Source organism: Ornithorhynchus anatinus, chromosome 5 (assembly GCF_004115215.2).
Source record: "Ornithorhynchus anatinus isolate Pmale09 chromosome 5, mOrnAna1.pri.v4, whole genome shotgun sequence".
NCBI lineage: Eukaryota > Metazoa > Chordata > Mammalia > Monotremata > Ornithorhynchidae > Ornithorhynchus > Ornithorhynchus anatinus.
In genome coordinates, this window is record NC_041732.1 from 84,543,455 (window position 1) to 84,551,381 (window position 7,927).

Consider the following 7,927-nt stretch of genomic DNA (forward strand, 5'->3'; position numbering starts at 1 on the left):
GAACATCTACTGCGTGCAATGCACTGTAATAAACACCCATTGCGGTGGTAATGGCCAGTAAAGGGAGGAAATAGCCACTTGTCAGCCAGTCAGGGAAACTCAGAGATGGGGAGCAGTAATCCACAGTGAGATTAGGGCCCTGCCCCTATTTCAAGCCTCTGAAGCCATCTGCTGTAAATTCAAATCTGGAAGTCATTCAGAGGGTCTTTTGGAGTTACCGAGTCTGTTTGCCATTAGTTGTAGAGTAACAGTCAGGGTTGAATAACATTTGGGAATTGTAAAGCTCTACCCTCTGCTCATCTGCTCCGGTCCTCCGAATATCTCTGTTTTGATTATACCTGTCCTTGCAGCCGAAATTCCAAAGGAACCCCTCATCCCACCCTATGCACTGGCCCAGTTATTTTAAATTTTCATGAGCGAGGATGCTATGAGAAGTTGAATGGAGATTATCATATATCATGTGTCTTCATTTCCACAGCTGCCTGTTGCAAGTTAGAAGCTGAATTTCTTGTTTTCAGCTATTGTTTTGGCCCTATTTCTCATTTTTAAATAATTGGGATATTTAGGGTTATATTTCACTACGTTGTGAAATATTGGTCTGGAACTTTGAAATTGGTTTGGGCTGTCTGCCATAGAAGGAATTCATTAAAATGTTTTAGGCTACATTTTCCATCCAGGCATTCATTTAAAGACAGCCTTTACCGGAAGAGTTCAGTTTATGCGCACAAAGAGCTTCTTTGACCAAAGGAAGAAGGTTAAAAGAGAAATCTCACATGCCTCAGGGGATCAGAAATCCTCTAGACTATAAGTCCGCTGTGGACAGGGATTGTCTCTGTTGCAGAATTGTATTTTCCAAGCTCTTAGTACAGTTCTCTGCACACAGTAAGTGCTCAAGAAATACGATTGAATGAATGAATGAATCCAGTGGTGGTGAAGTTGTGAGCAGCGGCAGAGGGATGAGAGCCTTACCTACCTGAGAATTCTAGCCCCTAATATTGTTTTTCTGAGTCCTTTTTAGAACAGGTGCCATGTCTGAGCAAAGCTATTATCAGTGGTGACATTTTAGTGATAGCATGCATTTCTGACCGATTGGGGCAGGAGTAGTGTGTCAGGGAGTCAGTCAATCAACAGTATTCATTGAGCGCTCACTATGTGTCAAGCTCTATTATAATATAGAGAGCACAATTATAATATGTTATAATACAATATATTCCCTGCCCACAAAGAACTTACAGTGCTTATGAATCTGATGAATGCCAATTAATTCTGGATCGCATCTTGCCAAACTTCCCCTCAGACCTTCTGAACCAACTATGCACTTATGCACTCACCCCTAAACTTCTGCACATATAGACTTAACTACACTGCCTTTTGAGAGCTTATTCATTCATACAACCATCCCTCCATCCATCCATCCAACCATCCAATGTTCTTTTCTCTGCTCCTAGCTGTAAACTATATTGTGTTTGTCTTCCTCACTAGGCTACAAACTTCTCAAAGGCAGGGAACATATCTTCTAATTCTATTTCACACTTCCAAGTGCTTAGTACAGAGTGCACAAAATAGGCACTCAAGAAAAGTTTTTTTTTATTTGCAGAATCACCTTGCTTTCTGCATATTTTTTGCAAACCAAAAATGGAGGGGTTATTATATGAAATCATATAGGAATTAAGTTTTTCATTAAAATGAGTAAGAAAAAAGAGGAGAAGAAAACAAAGGAGGAGGAAAAGAAGAGAAAGAAAGAGCAAGATAAGAAGCTGGTGGACCTCTAGTCTGCATCCTGTCTTTAATAACAATAATAATAATAATAATAATAATGATAATAATAATGGTATTTGTTTAGCACTTACTATGTATCAGGCACTGTACTAAGTGCTGGTGTGTATACAAGCAAATCAGGTTGGACACAGTCCCTGTCCCACATGGGGCTCACAGTCTTGCTCCCCATTTTACAGATGCATTCATTCAATCATATTTATTGAGTGCTTAGTGTGTGTAGAATGCTGTATTAAGCATTTGATGAGGTAACTGAGGCACAGAGAAGTGAAATGACTTGCCCAAGGTCATATAGACGATGAATGGCAGAGCAGGGTTTAAAACCCATGACTTACTGATTTACAGGCCTGTGCTCTATCCACTGTGCTATGCCTTGGGCCTGGAATTCCCTCCCCCTTCATATCCGACAAACCGTCATCCCCACCTTCAAAGTCTAATTAAAAGCACATCTTCTCCAAGAGAATTTGCCCAACTAAACCCACATTTCCTCTACTCGCTTGTCCTTCTATGTCACCCTTGAGCTTGGATTTGCACCTTTACACCCCCTTCTCAGGTCCACAGCACTTATATACATAGCTGTAATTTATTTATCTATATTAATATCTGTCTCCCCCTCTAGACTCTCAGCTCCTTGTGGGCACTGGACAGGTCTATCAATTCTGTTATACTTGTACTCTCCCAAGTGCTTAGTAGCGTACTCTGCACACAGGAAGTGCTCAATAAATACGATTGATTGATTGATTGAAGTCACTGAAGACTTTGGCACCACTCCATCAGTCAATCAGTCAAGTTACTTCTACTGTACTCTTTCAAGTGCTAGTACAATAAGCACCTCAGCCACTTATCAGCTGTGTGACTTTGGGAAAGTCAGTTAACGTCTCTGAACCTCAGTTACCTTATCTGTAAAATGGGGATTAAGAGTGTGAGCCCCATGTTGTACAACCTGATTTCCTTCTATCTACCCTAGTGCTTAGAACAGTACTTGGCACATAGTAATCGTTTAACAAATATCATCATTATTAATGTTAGACTGTCGACTTGAAGCTTATTTTGGGTATTATAGGCACCCTGACTTGCTTTCTTTACTCATCCCCCCTCATCATCATCCTCATCATTGGTATTTATTGAGCACTTACTGTGTGCAGAGAACTGTACTAAGCACTTATGAGAATACAACAAAGCAGAGGTAGTAGACCTTGCCCAAAGCTAGTTTACATTCCCAGCCGTACAACACTTACATATCTGTAATTCATTTATTTATAATCATGTCTGTCTTCCCCTCTAGACTGTAAGCTTGTTGTGTGCAGGGAATGTGTTTGTTATATTGTTATACCATACTCTCCCAAGTGCTTAGTAAAGTGCTCTGCACAGAGTAAGTGCTCAATAAATTGATTGATTGATTGATAGGGAATGTGTCTGTTAATTCTGTTGTATTGTACTCTCCCAAGAGCTCTGCAGTGCTCTGTATTGCATCAGCCTCCTCTCTGATCTCCCTTACTCCTGTCTCTTCCCACTCCAGTCTATACTTCACTCTGCTGTCCGGATTTCTTTCTACAGAAATGCTCTGGGCATGTCATTCCCCTCCTCAGAAACTTCCAGTGGTTGCCTATCAACTTTCGCATGAAGCAAAAACTCTTCACTCTTGACTTTAGAGCTCTCTATCACCTAGCCCCCTCTTACCTCATCTTCCTTCTCTCCTTCTACAGCCCACCCGTACACTCTGCTCCTCTGCTGCTCACCTCCTCAAGGTGCCTCGTTCTCGCCTGTCCCTCCGTCGAACTCTATCCCACATCCTGCCACTGACCTGGAATTCCCTCCCTCCTCACATCCGCCAAACTAACTCACTTCCCCTCTTCAAAGCCCTATTGAGAGCTCACTTCCTCCAGGAGGCCTTCCAAGACTGAGCCCTCCCTTTCCCTCTGCCCCTCCTCCCCTCCCCATTGCCCCTACTCCCTCCTTCTGCTCTACCCCCTTCCTCTCCCCACAGCACTTGTTCATATTTGTATACATTATTTATTACTCTATTTTATTAATGATGTGTACATATCTATGATTCTATCGCCAAGATCCGCCCTTTCCTCTCCACCCAAACGGCTACCTTACTGCTACGGGCTCTCGTTATATCCCAGCTAGACTACCGTGTCAGCCTTCTCTCTGATCTCCCTTCCTCCCCTCTCTCCCCGCTCCAGTTTATTCTTCACTCCGCTGCCCGGCTCATCTTCCTGCAGAAACGATCTGGGCATGTCACTCCCCTTCTTAAACACCTCCAGTGGTTGCCTATCAACCTCCGCTCCAAACAAAAACTCCTCACTCTAGGCTTCGAGGCTCTACATCACCTTGCCCCTTCCTACCTCTCCTCCCTTCTCTCTTTCTACCGCCCACCCCGCACGCTCCGCTCCTCTGCCGCCCACCTCCTCCCTGTCCCTCGGTCTCGCCTATCCCGCTGTCGACCCCCGGGCCACGTCCTCCCGCGGTCCTGGAACGCCCTCCCTCCTCACCTCCGCCAAACTGATTCTCTTCCCCTCTTCAAAACCCTACTTAAAACTCACCTCCTCCAAGAGGCCTTCCCAGACTGAGCTCCCCTTCTCCCTCTACTCCCTCTACCACCCCCCCTTCACCTCTCCGCAGCTAAACCCTCTTTTCCCCCCATCTCCCTCTGCTCCTCCCCCTCTCCCTTCCCATCCCCTCAGCACTGTACTCGTCTGCTCAACTGTATATATTTTCATCACCCTATTTATTTTGTTAATGAAATGTACATCGCCTTGTTTCTATTTAGTTGCCATTGTTTTTACGAGATGTTCTTCCCCTCGACTCTATTTATTGCCATTGTTCTTGTCTGTCTCCCCCGATTAGACTGTAAGCCCGTCAAAGGGCAGGGACTGTATCTGTTGCCGACTTGTTCATTCCAAGCGCTTAGTACAGTGCTCTGCACATAGTAAGCGCTCAATAAGTACTATTGAATGAATGAATGAGTATTTATATTGATGGTATTGATGCCTGTCGACTTGTTTTGTTTTGCTGTTTGTCTCCCCCTTTTAGACTGTGAGTCCCTTCTTGGGCAGGGATTGTCTCTATCTGTACATTTGTACATTCCAAATGCTTAGTCCAGTGCTCTGCACACAGTATGCTCAATAAATATGATTGAATGCATGAATGAAGAAATACTATTGATTGATTCATTCACTGACTGATGAACCCTCTCACTTCCTTCTACTTCACACTACTCTTTGTTTTTTCTGAGGGAGGAAACTCTTTTGGCTAGTGGGTCTGACCTTTCACCTCTCCTTACTTCAGCTTGTATGAGCCTACCTTTCAAAGAAGAAACTCCTTGACAAAAACCGGCATCTGGGGCATTAGCACAATGTGAGCCTTCTTTTCTCCCTTCCTTCTTGGCACCAGTTTCCCTTTTTATAAAAATAATCCTTGTGGGCAAGGATCTCTTCTACCAACTCTATTGTATCATACTCTCTCCCAAACGTCTAGTACAGGGCTCAGCGCACGATAAGCAATCAATGAAAACCATATAATATAATCAATCATATTTAGTGAGCCCTTACTGTGTGCAGAACACTGTACTAGGTGCTTGGGGAGTACAATATAATAGAATCTGTGGTTGTTCTCCCTGTCTGAAGAAACAGCGTGGCTCAGTGGAAAGAGCACGGGCTTTGGAGTCAGGGCTCATGAGTTCGAATCCCAGCTCTGCCACTTGTCGGCTGTGTGACTGTGGGCGAGTCACTTAACTTCTCTGTGCCTCAGTTCCCTCATCTGTAAAATGGGGATTAAGACTGTGAGCCCCACGTGGGACAACCTGATTCCCCTATGTCTACCCCAGCGCTTAGAACAATGCTCGGCACATAGTAAGCGCTTAACAAATACCAACATTAACAAATACCAACATTAAACCAGGTCGTTCTTCTCCAGAAGTGGGGGTTAAGTCAGGACCCCTTACTTGCCTGAGAGGTGCTTGAGGTGGGGCGACAGAGCCAGGAGGAAGGGGCTATCAGAGCAATAGAAGAGGCGGGGACTCTCAGGAAAACAAGACAAGCAATACAGATTGAGCTCAACCAAATTGCAGATTACAGAGGAGAGTCATGCTGGGGCAGGGACTATGTCCAACCCTATTTGCTTATATCCACCCCAGCGCTTAGTACAGTGACTGGCATATAGTAAGCGCTTAACAAATACTAGAATTGTTATTATTATTTAAAAAAACCCTAGGTCCCAGGTGCAGTATGAGTCATCTCTCCAGGGTGCATCTGCCACAGCAGAGCTGGGCAGGGCCATATTTTGATGACTGACCCCAAGGGACAATAGGACAATAGGACAATAGCCACAGAAGCTGCATGGCCCGCTGGGAAGAGCACAGGCCTGGGGGTCAGAAGGATCTGGGTTCTAATCCCCGCTCCACCAATTGTCTGCTCTGTGACCTAGGGCAAGTCACTTCGGGACATCAGTTTCTTCATCTGTAAAGTGGGGATAAAGACTGCGAACCCTAGTGGGACAGGGACTGAGTCCAACACAATTACCTTGTATCTACCCCAGTGCTTAGTATTTAGTGGTATTGAGCCTGACACATAGTAAGCATTTAACAAATACCAAAATTATTATTATTATTATTTTTAGGCTGTGAGGCACCAGTGCAGGGAATGGAAGAGGTTGCTGTTATTCTGAGGCTCACCAAACCCTGTGACCATTTCAATCACTCAATCAAGCGACAGTATTTATTCAATACTTTCTGTAATTAGAATCATAATAATTGCGGTATTTATTAAGTGCTTCATATTGCCATGTAGTGGACTAAGCACTGGGGTAGATAGAAGAGGGAGAACAGGAGAGCAGACCAATCCTTCTAAGAGCTTGGGAGGCTATGATACAATAGAGTAAGTAGTCAAGATCCCTGCCCACAAGGATTATTTTTCTGAAAAGGAAAAGCAGTGCCAAGAAGGAAGAGAGAACAGAAGGCTCACATTGTGCTAATGCCCCAGTTGCCAGTTATTGCCAGGGAGTTTCTTCTTTGAAAGGTAGGCTCATGCAAGCTGGAATAAAGACAAGATAAAGGTCAGAACCCACTATCTAAAGGAGTTTCTTCCCTGCCCAAAGAGAGTTTACAGTCTACAGGGGGAAACATTAAGATCAATTAGGGAGAGATTGTTGCACAACATCTCAGGAAGTGGAACTGGTCAAAAACCAGGAGAATCGAGTCCCATTATTATCCCATGTTGAAAGCCCGGGTTCCCGATGGCACATCCCTTGTTCAGGAACAGGACCATTGTCCCTCTTGAGCTGGAGCCTGGCAGAAAGCGAACAGGACCCGGGACCAGGCCCAGATTCAGATCAGGGGGAGTTTGGGATTGGAAGCAATAATAATAATAATGTTGGTATTTGTTAAGCGCTTACTATGTGCCGAGCACTGTTCTAAGCGCTGGGGTAGACATAGGGGAATCAGGTTGTCCCACATGGGGCTCACAGTCTTAATCCCCATTTTACAGATGAGGGAACTGAGGCCCAGAGAAGTTAAGTGACTTGCCCACAGTCACACGGCCGACAAGTGGCAGAGCTGGGATTCGAACTCACGAGTTCTGACTCCAAAGCCCGTGCTCTTTCCACTGAGCCACGCTGCTTCTCCAATGGGACATGATAGCGGGGCCCGGCCTGCTGAAGTATGAACAAGGGTGTGGTGATTGGAGATGCACCAAAATGTAAGAAAAGCTGCATCAGGAAATGCTGCAAAAGGAAATACCTTCAGGGCAGAGGAGCAAGGGCAGAATGTGTCTATTATATTGTTATACTGGATTCTCCCAAGTGCTAAATACAGTGCTCTGTGCACAGTAAGCGATCAATAAATATGAATGACTGACTGACTGACCGATTAGCTCTTCCTGAAATAGTGCCCAAGCTTGTGGACCAGACAGGGCTGGGGAGGCAGTGTGCCCTACTCTGTTCTTCCTGTAATAATTATTACCATGCTATTAAGCACTTACTCTGTGCCAAACACTATGCAAGCACTGGGGTAAATAGAAGATAAACAGGTCAGACAGTCACTGGCCCTCACAGAGCTCGCAGGCTAAGAGCATTGTCTAAATCTAAGACAGGAAAAACAAGTTTCTTATCCCCATTTTACAAGTGAGGAAACTGAGGCACAAAGCAGTTT